Genomic DNA, 20,460 nt, shown 5'->3' with positions numbered 1-20,460 from the left:
AGTTTTTCTCCTTTTGGTGTTTTGGTGTTTGTGCTAACTATGGCAGGAGCACACGACACGGTGGATGCCATTCGGGAGTGGCCTACACCGACGACGGTCACACAAATTTGGAGCTTTATTGGACTTTCCGGTTTCTACAGCAGATTTGTTCGTGATTTTAGCTCCATTGCCGCGCCTCTACATGAGCTTACAAAGAAAGATGTGCCATTTGCTTGGAGTGATTCGTAGGAGGTAGCGTTCAGCACTTTGAAAGATAAGTTAACCCAAGCTCCCCTATTGCAATTGCCTAATTTTAATAAAGTGTTTGAGCTTGAATGCGATGCTAGCGGTATTGGGCTAGGTGCTGTTTTGTTACAAGAGGAAAAACCAGTCGCTTATTTTAGCGAAAAATTAAGCGGTGCTAGTCTGAAATATTCTACTTATGATAAGGAGCTTTACGCTTTAGTGCGCACTTTGCATACATGGCAGCACTATCTTTGGTATCATGAGTTCATAATTCATTCTGATCATGAAGCTTTAAAACATATTTGTACCCAAACAAATCTGAACCGTCGTCATGCTAAATGGGTAGAATTCATTGAGTCTTTTCCTTACATTATTAAACACAAGAACAGGAAGGACAATGTTATTGCTGATGCTTTGTCTCGTCGCTATACCATGCTGTCATAGTTAGATTTTAAAATCTTTGGTTTGCACACTGTGAAAGATCAATATGTTGACGATGCTGATTTTAAAGATGCTTTCGGCCATTGTATTAATGGGAAACCATGGGGCAAATTTCACATATAGGATGGGTTCCTGTTTCGCGCTAACAAGTTGTGTGTTCCAGCTAGCTCGGTTCGTCTTTTGTTGTTACAGGAAGCGCATGGAGGCGGTCTCATGGGGCACTTTGGCGTCTACAAGACACATGAGGTGTTGGCTGCCCACTTCTTTTGGCCTCGGATGCGCGCTGATGTTGAGCGCCTTGTTGCACGCTGCACTACTTGTCAGAAAGCTATGTCACGGTTGAACAACCATGGTTTGTATATACCTTTGCCTGTTCCTACTTCCCTTTGGATTGATATTTCGATGGATTTTGTTTTGGGGATTGCCTAGAACTAAGAAGGGGAGGGATAACATTTTTGTGGCTGTTGATCGATTCTCCAAAATGGCTCATTTCATACCTTGTCATAAGACTGATGATGCTAGCAATGTTGCTGAATTGTTTTTTAGAGAGATTATTCGTTTGCACGGTATTCTCAATACAATAGTCTCGGATCGTGATGCTAAGTTTCTCAGTCATTTTTGGAGATCTCTGTGGAATAAATTGGGAACTAAATTGCTGTTTAGCACCACTTGTCACCCTCAAACTGATGGTCAAACTGAGGTAGTTAATCGAACTTTGTCTACCATGCTTAGGGCTATTTTAGACAAAAAATTGAAACGTTGGGAGGATTGCTTGCCTCATGTTGAGTTTGCTTATAATCATGCAACACATTCTTCTACAAAGATGTGCCCTTTTCAAATTGTTTATGGTTACATTCCTAGGGCGCCTATTGCTTTGTTTTCGCTTGATGCTGCGGACGCCCCACACATAGATGCTGTTGCACATGTTGAACAAATGATTAACCTCCATGAACAAACTCAACAAAACATTGCTGCTGCTAATGCTAAATATCAGATTACTGGTAGTAAAGGCCGTAAACTAATTACTTTTGAACCTGGTGATATGGTTTGGTTGCATTTGAGAAAGGATCGTTTTCCTACTTTGCACCGTTCTAAATTGATGCCTCGTGCTGCTGGTCCTTTTAAGATACTAACCAAGATTAATGCTAATGCTTTTATCCTTGACCTGCCTCTGGAGTTTGGTGTTTCCACTAGTTTTAATGTTGCAGATTTGAAACCATATGCGGGAGAAGATGAGGAGTTGCCGTCGAGGACGACTTCAGTTCAAGAAGGGGAGGATGATGAGGACATCAACACCAACACGAGTACATCTACACCAGTAGCACCTTCCCCAGCCCAGGCACCATCTTCCCCAGTCCAGGCGCCACCCCTTCCACCTGGGCCAGTGATTGGGGCCCATGCAAGAGAATTGAACTACATCATGCTGCTAAAGAACGAAGGCCTAGAAGATTAGAAGATGGCCCAACAGGAAGGCCCGGATGGGGCGCCTAGGGAAGTCATGAACAGTAACCGTGGTACTGTAGCGCCGGCACTACTGTTCATGCCTCTCCTCTATTTAGTTAGAGTCCTGTTTCATTTAGAACTCGAGTTTTGTTTTACATCTAGCTTTAGCTACCCCAGAACACGCACAAATACGTGATGTCCTCTGTGATTCAGAACTCCACCTCGAGTGATATTAAGATTGCTCGCATCTTTTTCTTGTTCGTTCTTCGATTGCGCACAGGAAACGATCTTCATGATCAGACCGATCTCGCATCAGCAAGGTCGGTAACCATTGGGAGTTGGTTCAGCGATTGCATTGGCGCTTTGGGTTCGCTCGTCGTAGTCAGATCGTGAGGGTCTACTTCCACCAAATCGGAATTATTTCCACTCATCGAAAGATCGGGCACTCCAGCTGTATCAACGGTGAAGCAAACTACACCTCAGTTCCTCCAATTATTCAGCTAACGACGTCCCATACCACCCTCATAGTTCTTCTGTTTTCCCGGGTGATGATCCAACGGACCAGTCCTTACGGAGAGACACTTAAGAAACCGCTCGAGTCCCCTTAAATGTCGCAATATCATCATCATAATCAAAAGGGAAAAACAGTGTATCATAAATAATCTCATCATATTCATTGATTAGGGTGAAGCACTAGCATAGAGATAAACCAAAATGATCCAATCCACATAGTTAAACAAGGACAAGATAAACAAAGCTAGTCAATCCTTAGGTATAAATTATGTAAATGTGGGGAGTGAATTATAAAATGTATATGACATAGATGGATTAAGGGACACTTGCCTTCACCAACCAGCTGTTGCTCAGGGTCTTCACCTGCAACTCCTTTGGACTCTGCCAACGGACCGTTATCTATACGAGTTCAAACATACATTCCACAAACTTAATATAAAAAGGAATAATACACCACACAATAGAATGCAACAAATAAGCAGATGCTTGGCGTAGGGCTCGTATCTACGACTATACGAGAAAGAGAAAACAACGGTCGAGGCTACGGTCGAAAGGTGATTACGTTAAGCACCTATGGATTAAAATACTTGTCTAAACATAACCATGTTGATTTAAAAATCGTGCGATGCATAAAATAAGGTTAGACTACACGCTTAATTATTATAAACAACTCTAGGTAAATTTAAAGGATTGTCGCACGACGAAGCGTAAGACAACACACGCGATCAAAACTAAAATTGGGACGAATTGTCGCGCAACGAGACGCGCGACAGCACACACGAATTAAGCTGAAATTAGAATGAATCGTCGCGCCACGAAGCGCGCGACGCAACACTTAGAACTAAACTGAAATTAAACAAATCGTCGTGCGACGGAGCGCGCACGAAACACTTGAATTAAATATGAAAATAATGTGAAGCGTCACGCGACGAAGCGCACAACGGCATACGCTACTTAAACTGAATTTAAAACAAAATGTCGCGCGACGAATCGTGCGACGCAACACATTAAATAATCTGAAATTAAACTAAATCGTCATGTGACGAAGCGCACAACGCATCACACTAATAAATTTGAATTTAAAATGGATCGTCGCGCGACGCAGCACATAAATTAAACTAAATTTAAAATTAAATTCAAACTGAATTTAAACGCTACGTGCGCTAGGGCTGCGCGCGGGAACGGGACGGCGCGCACGGGGCAGGGGCCGCGCAGGGGGCAGACCGTGCCGAGGGTGGGCCTCCGCACCAGGGGTCGGACGCCACCGGGGTCCAGGCGGGGGCGCGTGACCAGGAGCGCATGGCAGGGCACGCGGCCAGGAGCACGCGGGGGAGGGAAGAAGGAGGGAGAGGAGAGGAGGGGGGAGCTCACCTCGGGGCTCGACGAGATGGAAACCGCTCACCGGAGTCCAACCTAGGGCAAGGGAGATGGAAGAGAGGTGGAAGAGAGGGAGAGGGAAGTTGCTATGTTTGAAAAGGAATTGAGAGAGGGAGGGGTGGGGATGCGCGCATGGGGGGGAAGGGCGTCAGGGGGCGCGCCAGGAGCCGGGCCGGACCGCGGGCTAGGTTGCAAACCCACTGCACGCACCCACTTACCTCTAATCGAATCTAAATCGCGAACCGAAAACCGAAACAATACGACTGCATAATTAGACACAACATCAGACAAAAGAAATATGCTTCGGCATGATGCAACACCCATGACAACTTAGGTTTTTGTTTATGTGTGGTACGAACACCAGTTTCTATGCTGCTTTGAAATTGGGAAGAAGGAGCAAAACGGGAAGAGAAAAGGGAGTAACGCCTGAATTTGGTGAGTATTGGAGACAAAAATTTATACCCCCAAATTCAGGGCGTTACAAACCTATCCCCCTTAAAAGAATCTCGCCCTCGAAATTCAAGGTTGGCCAGCAAAGAGTTCGGGATACTTGGCCATGAGATCATCTTCACGCTCCCAAGTTGCTTCTTCCTCAAAGTGGTGACCCCCTAACTTTGCACATTATGATAGTGTTCCTCCGAGTGACCGTGTCTGCAGTCTCCAGAATCTGCGTTGGCTTCTCTATGTAGGTCAAGTCTTCTTGGATGTCCAGACCTTCCACTAGCAACTGCTCCTCTGGCACACACAGACACTTCTTCAACTGAGACACATGAAAGATGTCATGCACTGTTGACAAATCTTCTGGCAAACTGAGCTGATAGGCCACTTCTCCACGCTTTGCGATAATCTGATACGGACCACCATATCGGGGTGCTAGCTTGCCTTTGACTCCAAACCTTCTGAATCATCTGATAGGCGATACCTTTAGGTAGACAAAATCTCCCACTTCGAAACTCAGCTTTCTCCTTGTGTCTGCATAACGCCTTGATTGCGCTATCTTCAGATTCTACCGAACCATTTTGATGTTCTCTTCGGCTTCAAGAAAAATGTCGAGCCCAAACACTTGCTTTTCTCCAGACTGATCCCAATGTAATGGTGTTCTACAACTCCTTCCATAAAGCGTCTGAAATGGTGACATCTTCAAACTGGCCTGATAATTGTTGTTATAAGAGAATTCTGCATAAGGTAATCTCTTGTCCCATCCGGACTGATCTTGCAACGCACAGGCTCTCAATATATCTTATAGGATTTGGTTAGTTCTTTCAGTCTGACCATCTGACTGCGGGTGATAAGCTGAACTGAAATTCAAATGTGTGCCTAGAGCTTCATGCAACTGCTGCCAGAAATGAGAGGTGAATTGTGTTCCTCTGTCTGACACTATCTTCCTTGGCACACCATGAAGACAAACGATCTGGAACATGTACAGCTCCGCCAATACTGCACTGTTGTAGCTAGACTTGATAGGTATGTAGTGGGTTGACTTGGTCAAGCGGTCACCACTACCCAAATGGAATCATAGCCGGCTCGAGTGCGGGGCAATCCGACTATGAAGTCCATCCCGATCTCATCCCATTTCCATTGAGGAATCTGTAATGGCTGCAACAAACCTATGGGCCTCATGCTTTGCTTTGATTCGTTGACAACTATCACATATAGCACATGCTCTGCGACCTCTCTTTTCATTCCGTACCACCAAAATTTCTTCTTCAGATCCTGATACATCTTCTCACTTCCAGGATGTATGCAATAAGCTGTCTCATGAGCTTCCTTGAGGACCAACTCCCGAATGGACTAGACATTGGGAACACACAAGCGGTTCTTGAACCATACCACTCCTTCTGCATCTTCTCGAAAATCTTTGCCTCTTCCTTCTAGAATCATTTGCTAGATTTCATTGATTTCTTCATCATTCTTCTACACTTCTTTGATTTCCCGCTCTAAGGTGGGTTCTAATTCAACTGTTACTCCTCACGTGTTGTTCAAAAATCTGAGGCTCAACCTGTCAAATTCTTTGGCCAACTCATAAGGCATCGGGTGAGCGACCATCATATTGACTTAACTTTTTCTACACAGAGCATATGCAACCACGTTCACTTTGACTGGATGGTAGTCGATTTCCAATTCATATTCTTTTATCAACTCTAACCATCTTCGCTGCCTCATATTCAGCTCCGACTGGGTGAATATGTACATCAGACTCTTGTGGTCTGTATAAATTAACATCACACTTCTGCCCATACAGATAATACCTCCATGTCTTCAGTGCATGAACCACTGCTGCTAACTCTAAGTCATGGATTGGATAATTCTTCTCATGAACCTTTAGATGTCGGGACGAGTAAGTCACCACTCTTCCCTCTTGCATCAATACACATCCCAAGCCACTATAGCAAGCGTCGGTGTAACACCTCAGGTGTTACTTAGAGTTTTCCACTCAAGGCTACACAAGTAAGCCCATCACCACATGTGACTTAAGTTGGGATAGTACACCAAATTTGGAACTCAAGATCCTAAGTAAGTGCAACCCATCCTAGAAATCATACCTTGGCTTGTCATGCACATATAATGGGGAGAATTGCCCAAACCTTAATTCAAACCCCTTTGGACAAGTGGAGCACTAGAGGTAAGTATGATCAAAAGGCTATGAAAACCACATGATCATGACTTGGGCCAATTATAAAAGTTGTAGTACACTTGATACCCTACAAATGATAGTAAGAAAGTGACCCCAAAAAGATTTCAGAAAAACCCCAAAAGGTTCACCAAAGGGTTGAGCATAAGAGAAAAATCAGAATTCTTCTAAGTCCAAAACCACCCCTTTTCCAAAGATCAAACATGTTCACCTTGATCCCAAACTCAAAACCACTTGGCCCAATTGATAAAGTGGCGCTAAAATACCTCTAGAACACCCTGGAAAAGTTTGAACCCAACCCTAAGTCGTTTGACACGACTTGGCACAAAAATTATCTCGGTTTGGACAGCTAGGACAAAGACAACTTCCCACCCCCATATCTCTCTAACCCGACCACATATCCCCTTGGAACTCACATGAACTAGGTAGCCCTAAGTGCAGGGAAGAGATCTCTCACAGGTCTTAGGGCAAGATTCGCACGTTTTGGCCGCTCAGCAGAGGGTAGAACAAGAACAGAAGCAAAGAGCCACGTGTTCGACGCGCTCTGAGCTCGCCAGAGCACGCCCGACGCCCGCCCCGCGTGCCCCGCGTCGCGCCAAAGCCGAGCCGACGCCATTGCCCGCGCCCGCACCTATAAAGCCCCCAAGGACTTCGACCGTACTCCTCCGCACGCGCTCGACCTCACTGGAGCACCAGATCACCGGCATTGCCCCGCGCACGGCGTGCCCCCGGCCACCCGATCCCCCGCCACCGTAGACCGGCCAGCAGAGCCTCTCCCAGCCGCGTCCGACCCTCGGAGTAGACCGTGCATGCCTTGGTGAAGCTCCCCGAGCAAGGAATCAAACTTTGCCTCGCCGGAGAAGCCAGTCCACGGTCGCCGGACTTCACCCGACCGCCGGTGAACGTAGACCGAGCTCCACGGTGAGTTGTTCTTCAATTCCTTGCAGGAGTCGACTCATCAACACCCCGTGAAGCTCCCCGTGCCCTTGGACTGACCTATGCCACCGTGGTTAGGCCGGAGCACTCGCCGCCGACGAGTTCACCCGCCTGCACACGTGGACCAGCTGATTCCGGCCACCACCGCCGTCGAGCCGTACCTTGCTGTGACCGCCAGAACTTCTCGGAGCCAACCCCGCCCCTCGCCGGACCTCCCTCGCCGCCGGTAAGCCGCGCCGCCCTTTTTAATCCCGTGGGTACTATTTAAATAGGGGGAGGGACCTCGGGGGAGAAGAAGAAAAGGCCAGGGGGTTTTGTGCACTGTCAGCGACTCAAGGGAATAGTGGCGCATGGGTATAACTGAAGGGATTAGTTTAGAAAGAACCCAGGGTCTTCGGTGCAAAGTGGATTTCCAGAAAACCTTTTTGTTATTTCTGATTTAAATACCACCAGAACTTGAAAAATTCATAACTTCACTTTGTTTACCCAAATCGAGTCAAACCAATTTTGCCAGATCCTAAATAATGTAAACTATTGAGGAAAAATATAAAACCTCCAAGTGTTGCAGAAAATTTCAAAGTTTTGATTTAATTAATTAACTAGTCAAAAGCTAAAGAAAATAAGGAAAAATAGCTACACTACTAGACTGGGATTAAGAAAATTTAGAGAAGTACTTAATCACTTCCTAATCTGTTTAAAAATAATAAACCCCTCTGTACACCCAAGTAAGGTAGGGTTTGCCCTTTTAATCATTTTCATCTTAAGGTTAAAGAAAATATAAAAGGTAGTTTAAAATAAGAACCAGGGAGCACCCACATTTTTGTTGGCTCTCTTATTTAGTGTAGTTTACTAGAAAATTTTATTATAACTTTGTTTAGTACAAAAGAAATGAGACACCTTTTATTTTAGAAAAACAAGGAAAACTTAGAAAAATCCTAGAAAAATAACCCTGAGGAGAAAACACCCCAAACCTTGGGATAACTAATGTTTTGTTATTATAAACATAGAGAAATTATGAGTTCTGTTGTTTGACATTTTTCAAATAACAAGTTAGAGGTAAGTGTCATTTTAGCTTTAAATTTAGAAAATCATAACTAAATAACCACTAAGTAACCTTCTGTGATTTTTGGCACAGAAGCATGTTATTATCTATAGATACCAGCAAAAATGACTCTTAGTACAGAACCCACCCCTAGATAAGAGTTGTAGTGCAAAGTGACCCCTTTGCCCCAACTTTTGTTATTTTTGTCCAGGGCATATTATACTTTTCTGGACCTCAAACTTATAGGGCAGACTACAGTGACAAATAGTAACCCACTGTAATTTTTACAGAATTCTTGGAAAAACTTAAATCATTGTTGTAGTTCAAACCCACCCTAAAAGCATAAATAGAAAAAAGAAAAGGGAAATTAATAGTGGAGACTAATGTTACCCTAACCAAACCAGCAAACCCCTTGAGTGCCTACTAAAACATTTAAGAGGCAATCCAAGTCTTAATCCATTATGCTTAGGCAAAATCTCAAACCTAAATTGGTGAGCATAAACCACTAAGAGTCTCTTATAACCAAGAAACCCTAAGTTATTCACTAACTTAGTTTTCTTCACTTAGCATAATGATTTCTAAATCCTGCATAATCATGTCATGCACGTTTCTTACTCATTGCATTCGATAGATTGCAACCTCGCTGACGGAGAATACATCCTCGTGCCGGAGCAAGGAGTTGCTCAGGAGGTAGCCCCAGATCCAGCACCAGAGCCTGCCCCAGAGGATCTGCCTGCCCCAGCTTTGGAAGGCAAGCCCCGGTTTTATGCATAACCTATTTATTATGCTATTTTACTACACTTAATGATTGTAGGATTGAATTTGCACTTAAGTGTAGGAGTTGTTTGAAACCCTAGTTGCATGATCTCAGGAATCCTTTTGTGATGGATACTAGTATGCTAGGTCGAGTAGCTGTTTTATTAATTAGGGATCTCGGTAGAAGTCGAGTGATTTTTGTAGCACTCGCGCGAGGTCAGGAATTGGTTGTATCCATTTTGATATCGTAATGATTGTGGTCTGTGGACAACGGTCCATGGGGATGCGTTGTCTACAAGATGGAAACTGGAATAAGGATTAACGCGTGGTACCGTGTGTCAAGCGTTTGAACGTACTAAGCACATGCCGAGAAATATGGTAAATCGGTAAGCCTAGTACCTGAGTGAACCTGGCAGCAGATTGCCCTCCTCACGCGACCTGAGACGTGGTCTCCCATTCCGGTTATGGTGGGTACAAGTGCGGTCACTGCACGACGACAGTCGGGGTCAGTGAGGCATTGTACGCCAAGGCGGTGAGCCCCTCTCTGCTGACGGGGAATCGATGGGGACAGTTGATGTGTGTGGGGACGGAGTGCCTCGCCACGTCGTATGTTTAGGTTTACCTTGCAAGGTTTAAAACTCGATTCGAATCGTCTACTTCTCGCAGCTAATGAGACTGCTTGATCCATGCTACTACATTGAGTAACAAGGGGAAATGTGATGACTTGACAAAAGTTGTTGATTGCTAAATGTTTGATACCATGTATGATTAGATAGATATACATTTAGTCTTAAGAGAGTCACACTAAAACTTGACAAAGCTAAAACTTGATTTATAGACTCAGCTAGTGCTTTTGGCAACCAAACCCCTCAGCCAAACAACTGCATGTCTAGAGGTAGAGGAGTAGACTCCTCACACCGGGTAAGTCTAGCTGAGTATTAGTATACTCAGCCTTGCTTGTGGCATAATTTTACAGGTTCTCTGGAGGACATGGTTGCTGGAGTGACTTGGCCGTCCATCTTGCTACCGGGTTGGACAGTCTAGTGGGACCCTACCTCGGCTGGGGAGGAGCATGAGGAGTGATGGGACAGGCTTCCCCATCCCTCTGTTCATTTATCATTAGTTTATTTTTCCGCTGCATTCCGAACAATGATGACTACCTTTGCTAAAACTCCGATGATGATGTAATAAATTTAATACTCTTTAATGTGTGGATTTATGCTTTATTGCATTTGCTCTGTGCCTCACCATCGAGTGAGTATGTGGTACTTGATCCTGTTAGTGGCCTCGTCGGACTAGATCCGAGGGACTGACGTGTTATTCCCATTTAAGTGTGGTCTAGCCTCTAAGGCACGACTTAGGCACTTAAGTTGGAATAATTCGGGCGGTTTCGCCACAGCTGGTATCGGAGCTCGTACCACCACAGAGGAATCAATAAACTATAAATACCATCCTTTTTCAAAGTAAAACTTGGTAGAAACAAATGTTGGATAGATCGTAGGACGATCAGGATAGACCTAGGACGTGAAGCCTTAGGATGATAGAGGGGTAGCTAGGTGGCTAATTGAGTAAGCCCTACAGGCTACTATAAGGGATGGGAGTTCCTTCCTATTCCCTCTAAGTTGATGTGAGGTCGTTTAGGACGAGCATGCATGCATCATGTAATCAAACTACTTGGTAACTAGTTAAGAATTTTAAAATGATACGAGGCATAATAACAAAAGATAAAGTACACCATGTAATATGGTTATAACCCGAGAGAGGCCAAGTTTTGATTTCTTTTTTTATACTTCTTTTTCTTTTTCACTTACGCTTAACCGTACACAGATGACTTCTCACGGATCCTCGGACGAGAGGAATGCACAGTCCCACACGGTCAGACTTGCACGAGAGGGTTTCCCCCGTATCTTGTGGGAGGTACTTCAGGGAGCTGGTTACACGACGCCTCCCCAGTACGCGGTGCAGCTGTTCCAGAAGCACCGAGTGCCCCGCTATAGGGTGAGGATGACCCTAGAGACTCATCCCCTGCAGCCAGGCTGGCGTTCGCTGGACTCTGAGTCTTTTGGATACAGGGCTGAGGATACTATTGAGGCAATTGCTCTTCATGGACTGACCACCTTCTATGGTTTTCACCCCTTGGAGCTATCCACTCACCCCATTGGTTTGTTCCCCGCAGAGAAGGAGGACGACCCAATGTGGAAGGACCGAGTGGAGCACGCCAAGGATATATGGGCTATCTACCCAGGTCAGACTGCTCACTTGACAGTGCGGTGCATGAATGCCCTATATCGTCTGCAAGTGATGCGAGGAGAGGCCATGTCTCATCTGATGGCACTGTTGGAGGCTACCAAGATCACCTTGGATAACAGGGAGGAACTTGTGGTAGATTTGTCCACAGAGATGGTGGAAAAAGACTTGCAAGTGGAACAATTGTCAAATGAGATCCAAGAGCTTGAGGAGCTAGTGGGAACCAGGGAGAACACCATCGAGGTTCTCGAGGATCAGCTAATCAACACTCAACAATAGCTTGCGGAGGCAAACCAACACCTAGATATGCACCACCAGGAGATCCAGGACATGGAGGCCAACGAGGATGTCGACATCAAGGGAGGAGAGGAGCCTGCCTCCAGCTTGGACACTGCTGGCTCAGGGAGACCACCTTCTCCCGAGTCGAGCGTTGCCTCGTTTGCTCACTAGGTCGTAGAGATAGAGTTAGAAGTCTGTGACGGTAGAACTCCTCGAGGCTAGCTTAGCTTTTGCACCCTTGGGGTACTAGGCTAGATAGAGTTGAGTCTTTTGAGTTACTGATGTAATCATGACAAACTCTTTTGGAAGCAGGGATGATGAATGATGTCAGTCTTAATTTAAGAAGAAAAGTTTATGTCATGTGGAATCTTTTATAATTTATGCAAGAATATATTGGTTTTACCCTTTTGACTCTTTCACCACGATTGAACCTTGAACCTCAGAAATGTGATATTGAGAATATACCTGATTTTTCATATGGTAGGAAGAGCGCGTCGTGGATAGAATGAGCGCATTCTTCCACCACCGCCACCGCCTCCTACTCTGCAAGAGCTGATGGCTCAACAGAACGAGATCTTGTGACAGCTAGCTCAGCGACAGCCACCACCTCAGCACTATGGTGGTGGTGATCATTAGCGTCACCCTGCGGCAACCACTTATCAGGAGTTCCTCAGTACCCAGCCACCGTTGTTCACCAGGGCAGAGGACCCACTTGATGCTGATGTATGGCTAAGAGTGGTGGAATCCAAATTCCCACTACTCAATGGAGTTTGTTCAGAGGTGACTAAGGTTAGGTTCGCCACCCAGTAGCTTCGTGGACCTGCGCGGACATGGTGGGACCACTATCTTGCTATGCAGCCAGTTGACCATGAAGTGGAATGGAGAAAGTTCAAGGCAGCTTTCAGGGGGCACCATATACCAGCAGGCATTATGGACCGCAAGCTCAATGAGTTTCTGGCACTCACTCAGGGGAACCAGACAGTGTTACAGTATGCTCAGGCCTTCAATGACATGTGCCAGTATGCCGGATATCATGCAGACACCGACGAGAAGAAGAGGGACAGGTTCAAAAGGGGGCTCAGCACTAAGCTCCGTGACCGTCTCAACACAGTCAGGGCCAACAGCTATAATGAGTTAGTCAACATGGCCATTTCTCAGGAGGACTGTATCATGGCTCGTCAAGCAGAGAAGAAGAGGAAGACCCCTGTGGCAGGACCTTCAGCTTAGCCACAACGCTTTAGGATTGTCTCTGACACTCAGAACAGGGGACCCCAGCAGCAGCAAGGACGTTGGGTGATTCAACCCCAACAGCAGCAGCAGGCACCCAACCGCTCTCAGCCCCCAGTGCAGAGGAACAATCAGCAGCAGCAGCAGTACCGTCAGATCAATGACAACAAGTGTTTCACTTGTGATAACACTGGACATTATGCCAAGAATTGCCCCAGAAACCAGCAGAGGCAGAGACAGAATGCTAACCAGAACCAAGGCAAGAGGCAGAAGGTGCAAGTGAGACAAGGCAGACTAAACTTCACCACCATGGCTGACATTCCAGAGGGAGCACCCGTCATGACTGGTATCTTTTCAGTTTTGAATTATCCTGCTATTATTCTTTTTGATTCTGGTGCATCACACAGTTTTATCAGTACCAAATTTAGTGCCAAGTGCCAATTACCTTTTCACCACACCAATGGGGGTATTGCGATTTCAACACCAGGAGGCAGGGTTGCCACCTATCAAATCAACAGGCAAGTGCCTATAAAATTTGGTAGTCTTGTGATTAGAACCACCCTTCTCATCTTAGGATTGGATAGCGTGGACATTATATTGGGAACTGATTGGTTATCCAAGCATTAGGCAGTATTGGATATTGCAGCAAGAGCCATTGAGATTCACTCCCCTACTTATGGCGAGACTACTTTATATTTGCCTGATCAGGGTTGTACCCGTTCTTGTGCATTCACCATGATAGAGTCACCGGTTGAAAGAATCCCTGTGGTCTGTGACTACCCAGATGTCTTTCCTGACAAATTGCCAGGAATGCCACCCGACAAAGACATCGAGTTCGCGATTGAATTGCAACCCGGGACTGCTCCTATATCCAAGAGACCCTATAGGATGCCTCCCGCGGAATTAACGGAGTTGAAAAAGCAGCTACAAGAGTTGTTGGACAAGGGGTTCATTCGCCCAAGTACTTCACCTTGGGGATGCCCAGCCTTGTTTGTAAAGAAGAAAGATGAAAGTCTGAGAATGTGTGTCGATTACCGCCCTCTCAATGCGGTGACCATCAAGAACAAATACCCACTGCCCCGCATTGATGTTTTGTTTGATAAGTTGGTGGGAGCCAAAGTGTTCTCCAAGATAGACCTTTGCTCGGGCTACCATCAAATCAAGATCCGTGCTAGTGATATTCTGAAGACGGCTTTCTCCACCAGATATGGGCTCTATGAGTTTTTGGTGATGTCTTTTGGGCTGACCAATGCCCCGGCTTATTTCATGTACCTGATGAACTCAGTATTCATGCCAGAGCTGGACAAATTTGTGGTGGTTTTCATTGACGATATTCTGGTCTATTCCAAGAAAGAAGACGAGCATACTGAACATCTGCACATCGTGCTTCAGCGACTGCGCGATCATCGTCTTTATGCTAAGTTGTCTAAGTGTGATTTCTGGCTGAGGGAAATTAAATTTTTGGGTCACACAATTTCTTAGGATGGGATATCAGTTGACCTTGAGAAGGTACAAGAAGTAATGGATTGGAAACCTCCTACCACAGTGCGGCAGATTCGGAGTTTTCTAGGATTGGCAGGGTATTATTGACGATTTATTCCGGATTTCTCCAGAATTGCCAAGCCAATGACTGAACTGTTGAAGAAGGGAGTCAAGTATGAATGGAGCCAGAAGTGTGAGGATGCCTTTCATACACTGAGGCAACACTTGACAACAGCACCAGTGCTAGCTCAACCTGACAACACCAAGCCCTTTGAAGTTTATTGCGATGCTTCCGGTACTGGATTGGGATGTGTCTTAATGCAGGACAACATTGTCATTACTTATGCCTCCCGAGCACTAAGACCCCATGAGTAGAACTACCCCACACATGATCTGGAGTTAGCAGCTGTGGTTCATGCTCTCAAGATATGGAGACATTACTTGATGGGAGCTCACTGTAACATTTACACCGATCATAAGAGTCTCAAATATATCTTCACCCAGGCTGATCTTAATATGAGGCAGAGAAGATGGTTAGAACTAATCAAGGACTATGATTTGGAGGTGCATTACCATCCTGGCAAAGCCAATGTTGTGGCAGATGCTTTAAACAGGAAAGCCCACTGCAATTGTATGAATATGGATGCAAGGATCACCACCCTATGTGATGAGTTGTGCAGGCTGAAAATAGAAATTGTTTCCTCCGGTGCTGTAAGTTATATTTCAGTGGAGCCCACCTTACATGAGCAAATAGTCATGGCACAGATTGGTGACAAGGATGTTCAAGTCATTAAGGAAATGGTCGAACAAAAGGTGGATAAATACAAATGTTTCCGTGAGGACAGCAAAGGAATCCTATGATTTGGAGAACAGTTGGTTGTTCCCAAGGACCCTGAGCTCAGAAAGAAGATATTGGATGAAGCTCACCTTTCAAAATTCTCCATACACCCCGGCAGTAATAAGATGTATCAGGACCTCAAATCCTTATATTAGTGGACCAGAATGAAGAGGGAAATTGCTAAGTATATCTCCGAATGTGACACCTGCCAGAGAGTCAAGGCCAATCATTTGAAGGTAGCAGGCACTTTGCAACCCCTTCCCATACCATCTTGGAAATGGGAGGACATTTGCATGGATTTTTTCATGGGATTGCCCAATACCTCCCGGCACCATGATTCCATTTGGGTCATTGTGGACAGATTGACCAAGACAGCTCATTTCTTGTCGGTACACACCACCCATAGGACGAAAAAGTATGCTGAAATTTACATTGACCAGATAATTCGCTTGCATAGAATACCAAGGACTATAGTATCTGACAGAGGAGCACCGTTCGTGGCACGATTTTGGGAGCAATTGCAGGAGTCACTTGGGACCCATGTGTTATGAAGCTCAGCATACCGTCCTCAAACAGATGGCCAGACAGAAAGGGTGAATCAGATCTTGGAAGACATGTTGAGGGCATGTGTGCTACACTATGGAAAGGATTGGGACAAGTGTCTTTCATTGGCAGAGTTCTCTTATAATAACAGCTACCAGTCAAGTTTGAAGATGGCACCTTTTGAAGCCTTGTATGGGAGGAGGTGTAGGACCCCGCTGAATTGGTCTCAAGTAGGAGAGATGGAAATATTTGGACCAGACTTGGTACTTGAAGCAGAGGAAAAGGTCAGAGTTATCAAGAAGAACCTAGAAGCTGCTCAGGCCAGGCAAAAGAGCTATCATGACAAGAGAAGGAAGCCTCTATAGTTTGGAGTGGGAGATCATGTTTATCTTAAGGTGTCACCCACCAAAGGTGTCTAGAGATTTGGAATCAAGGGCAAGTTAGCTCCTCGCTACATTAGACCCTATGAGATCCAGGAAACTTGTGGACCTATAGCATATCAATTGAAGTTGCCACCCCACATGTCAGCAGTTCATAATGTGTTCCATGTATCCTAGCTACGGAAATGTGTCCGCTTACCCACTGAAGTGCTACCTGAACCAGAAATTGAGATAGAACCAGACTTGTCTTATCAAGAGCACCCCGTCAAGGTATTGGACCAAAAGGAGAGATCAACGCAGGCAAGGTCGATCAGAATGTATAAGGTTCAGTGGAGTCACCATTCATTAGAAGAGGCTACATGGGAGACTAAGGATTTTCTACGTTCTCGCTTCCCCGACTTTCTGCCCAAAGGAGTCGGTACGTAATCCAAAACCCCACCCCCACCTGCCCTTTGAATCTAAATATAAGAAAAACTTAGATGTTAAAGGTAGTGTAAGCTTTGAAAATGACTCAAAAGGGACTTCCTTCTGAAGTCGCAAAGAGAATGACATTCGAAGAGCAGTTAACTAGAGGAACTTGGATAAAGGAAGGAACAACACACCAGCACACCTTCATGGCACCCCTCCAAAGGACTCTACCTAAAATCTCGGGACGAGATTCCTTTAAGGGGGGAGGGCTGTAACACCTCAGGTGTTACTTAGAGTTTTCCACTCAAGGCTACACAAGTAAGCCCATCACCACATGTGACTTAAGTTGGGAAAGTACAACAAATTTGGAACTCAAGATCCTAAGTAAGTGCAACCAATCCTAGAAGTCATACCTTGGCTTGTCATGCACATATAATGGGGAGAATTGCCCAAACCCTAATTCAAACCCCTTTGGACAAGTGGAGAACTAGAGGTAAGTATGATCAAAAGGCTATGAAAACCACATGATCATGACTTGGGCCAATTATAAAAGTTGTAGTACACTTGATACCCTACAAATGATAGTAAGAAAGTGACCCCAAAAAGATTTCAGAAAACCCCCAAAAGGTTCACCAAAGGGTTGAGCATAAGAGAAAAATCAGAATTCTTCTAAGTCCAAAACCACCCCTTTTCCAAAGATCAAACATGTTCACCTTGATCCCAAACTCAAAACCACTTGGCCCAATTGACAAAGTGGCGCTAAAATACCTCTAGAACACCCTGGAAAAGTTTGAACCCAACCCTAAGTCGTTTGACACGACTTGGCACAAAAATTGTCTCGGTTTGGATAGCTAGGACAAAGACAACTTCCCACCCCCATATCTCTCTAACCCGACCACATCTCCCCTTGAAACTCACATGAACTAGGTAGCCCTAGGTGCAGGGAAGAGATCTCTCACAGGTCTTAGGGCAAGATTCGCACGTTTTGGCTGCTCAGTAGAGGGTAGAACAAGAACAGAAGCAAAGAGCCACGTGTTCGATGCGCTCTGAGCTCGCCAGAGCACGCCAGACGCCCGCCCCGCGTGCCCCTCGTCGTGCCAAAGCCGAGCCGGCGCCGTTGCCCGCGCCCGCGCCTATAAAGCACCCAGGGACTTCGACCGTACTCCTCCGCACGCGCTTGACCTCACCGGAGCACCAGATCACCGGCATTGCCCCGCGCACGGCGTGCCCGCGACCACCCGATCCCCCACCACCGTAGACTGGCCAGCTTAAGGTTAAAGAAAATATAAAAGGTAGGGTTTGCCCTTTTAATCATTTTCAACTTAAGGTTAAAGAAAATATAAAAGGTAGTTTAAAATAAGAACCAGGGAGCACCCACATTTTTGTTGGCTCTCTTATTCAGTGTAGTTCACTAGAAAATTTTATTATACCTTTGTTTAGTACAAAAGAAATGAGACACCTTTTATTTTAGGAAAACAAGAAAAACTTAGAAAAATCCTAGAAAAATAACCCTGAGGAGAAAACACCCCAAACCTTGGGATAACTAATGTTTTGTTATTATAACGTAGAGAAATTATGAGTTCTGTTGTTTGACATTTTTCAAATAACAAGTTAGTTGTAAGTGTCATTTTAGCTTTAAACTTTAGTAACTAAATAACCACTAAGTAACCTTCTGTGATTTTTGGCAGAGAAGCATGTTATTACCTATAGATACCAGCAAAAATGACTCTTAGTACAGAACCCACCCCTAGATAAGAGTTGTAGTGCAAAGTGACCCCTTTGCCCCAACTTTTGTTATTTTTGTCCAGGGCATATTCTAATTTTTCTGGACCTCAAACTTATAGGGCAGACTACAGTGACAAATAGTAACCCACTGTAATTTTTACAGAATTCTTGGTAAAACTTAAATCACTGTTGTAGTTCAAACCCACCCTAAAAGCATAAATAGAAAAAAGAAAAGGGAAATTAACAGTGGAGACTAATGTTACCCTAACTAAACCAGCAAACCCCTTGAGTGCCTACTAAAACATTTAAGAGGCAATCCAAGTCTTAATCCATTATGCTTAGGCAAAATCTCAAACCTAAATTGGTGAGCATAAACCACTAAGAGTCTCTTATAACCAAGAAACCCAAAGTTATTCACTAACTTAGTTTTCTTCACTTAGCATAATGATTTCTAAATCCTGCATAATCATAGCATGCATGTTTCTTACTCATTGCATTCGATAGATTGAAACCTCGCTGACGGAGAATACATCCTCGTGCCGGAGCAAGGAGTTGCTCAGGAGGTAGCCCCGGATCTAGCACTAGAGCCTGCCCCAGAGGATTTGCCTGCCCCAGCTTTGGAAGGCAAGCCCCGGTTTTATGCATAACCTATTTATTATACTATTTTACTACACTTAATGATTGTAGGATTGAATGTGCACTTAAGTGTAGGAGTTGTTTGAAACCCTAGTTGCATGATCTCAGGAATCCTTTTGTGATGGATACTAGTATGCTAGGTCGAGTAGCTGCTTTATTAATTAGGGATCTCGGTAGAAGTCGAGTGATTTTTCTAGCACTCGTGTGAGGTTAGGAATTGGTTGTATCCATTTTGATATCGTAATGATTGTGGTCTGTGGACAACGGTCCATGGGGATGCGTTGTCTACAAGACGGAAATTGGAATAAGGATTAAGGTGTGGTACCGTGTGTCAAGCGTTTGAACGTACTAAGCACACGCCGAGAAATATGGTAAATCGGTAAGCCTAGTACCTGAGTGAACCTAGCAGCAGATTGCCCTCCTCACGCGACCTAAGACGTGGTCTCCCATTCCGGTTATGGTGGGTACAAGTGTGGTCACTGCACGACGGCAGTCGGGGTCAGTGAGGCATTGTACGCCAAGGCGGTGAGCCCCTCTCTGCTGACGGGGAATCGATGGGCACGGTTGATGTGTGTGGGGACGGAGTGCCTCGCCATGTCGTGTGTTTAGGTTTACCTTGCAAGGTTTAAAACTCGATTCGAATCGTCTGCTTCTCGCAGCTAATGAGACTGCTTGATCCATGCTGCTACATTGAGTAACAAGTGGAAATGTGATGACTTGGCAAAAGTTGTTGATTGCTAAATGTTTGATACCATGTATGATTAGATAGGTATACATTTAGTCTTAAGAGAGTCACACTAAAACTTTGCAAAGCTAAAACTTGATTTATAGACTCAGCTAGTGCTTTTGGCAACCAAACCCCTCAGCCAAACAGCTGCATGTCTAGAGGTAGAGGAGTAAACTCCTCACACCGGGTAAGTCTAGCTGAGTATTAGTATATTCAGCCTTGCTTGTGGCATAATTTTACAGGTTCTCTGGAGGACATGGTTGCTGGAGTGACTTGGCCATCCATCTTGCCACCGGGTTGGATAGTCGAGTGGGACCCTACCTCGGCTGAGGAGGAGCATGAGGAGTGATGGGACAGGCTTCCCCATCCCTCCGTTCATTTATCATTAGTTTATTTTTCCGCTGCATTCCGAACAATGATGACTACTTTTGCTAAAACTCCGATGATGATGTAATAAATTTAATACTCTTTAATGTGTGGATTTATGCTTTATTGCATTTGCTCTGTGCCTCACCATCGAGTGAGTATGTGGTACTTAATCTTGTTAGTGGCCTCGTCGGACTAGATCCGAGGGACTGACGTGTTATTCCCATTTAAGTGTGG

This window comes from Zea mays, chromosome 6 (assembly GCF_902167145.1).
Source record: "Zea mays cultivar B73 chromosome 6, Zm-B73-REFERENCE-NAM-5.0, whole genome shotgun sequence".
Taxonomy (NCBI): Eukaryota; Viridiplantae; Streptophyta; class Magnoliopsida; order Poales; family Poaceae; genus Zea; species Zea mays.
The sequence above is the reverse complement of the archived record's forward strand: the minus strand, read 5'-3'. Positions refer to the sequence as shown.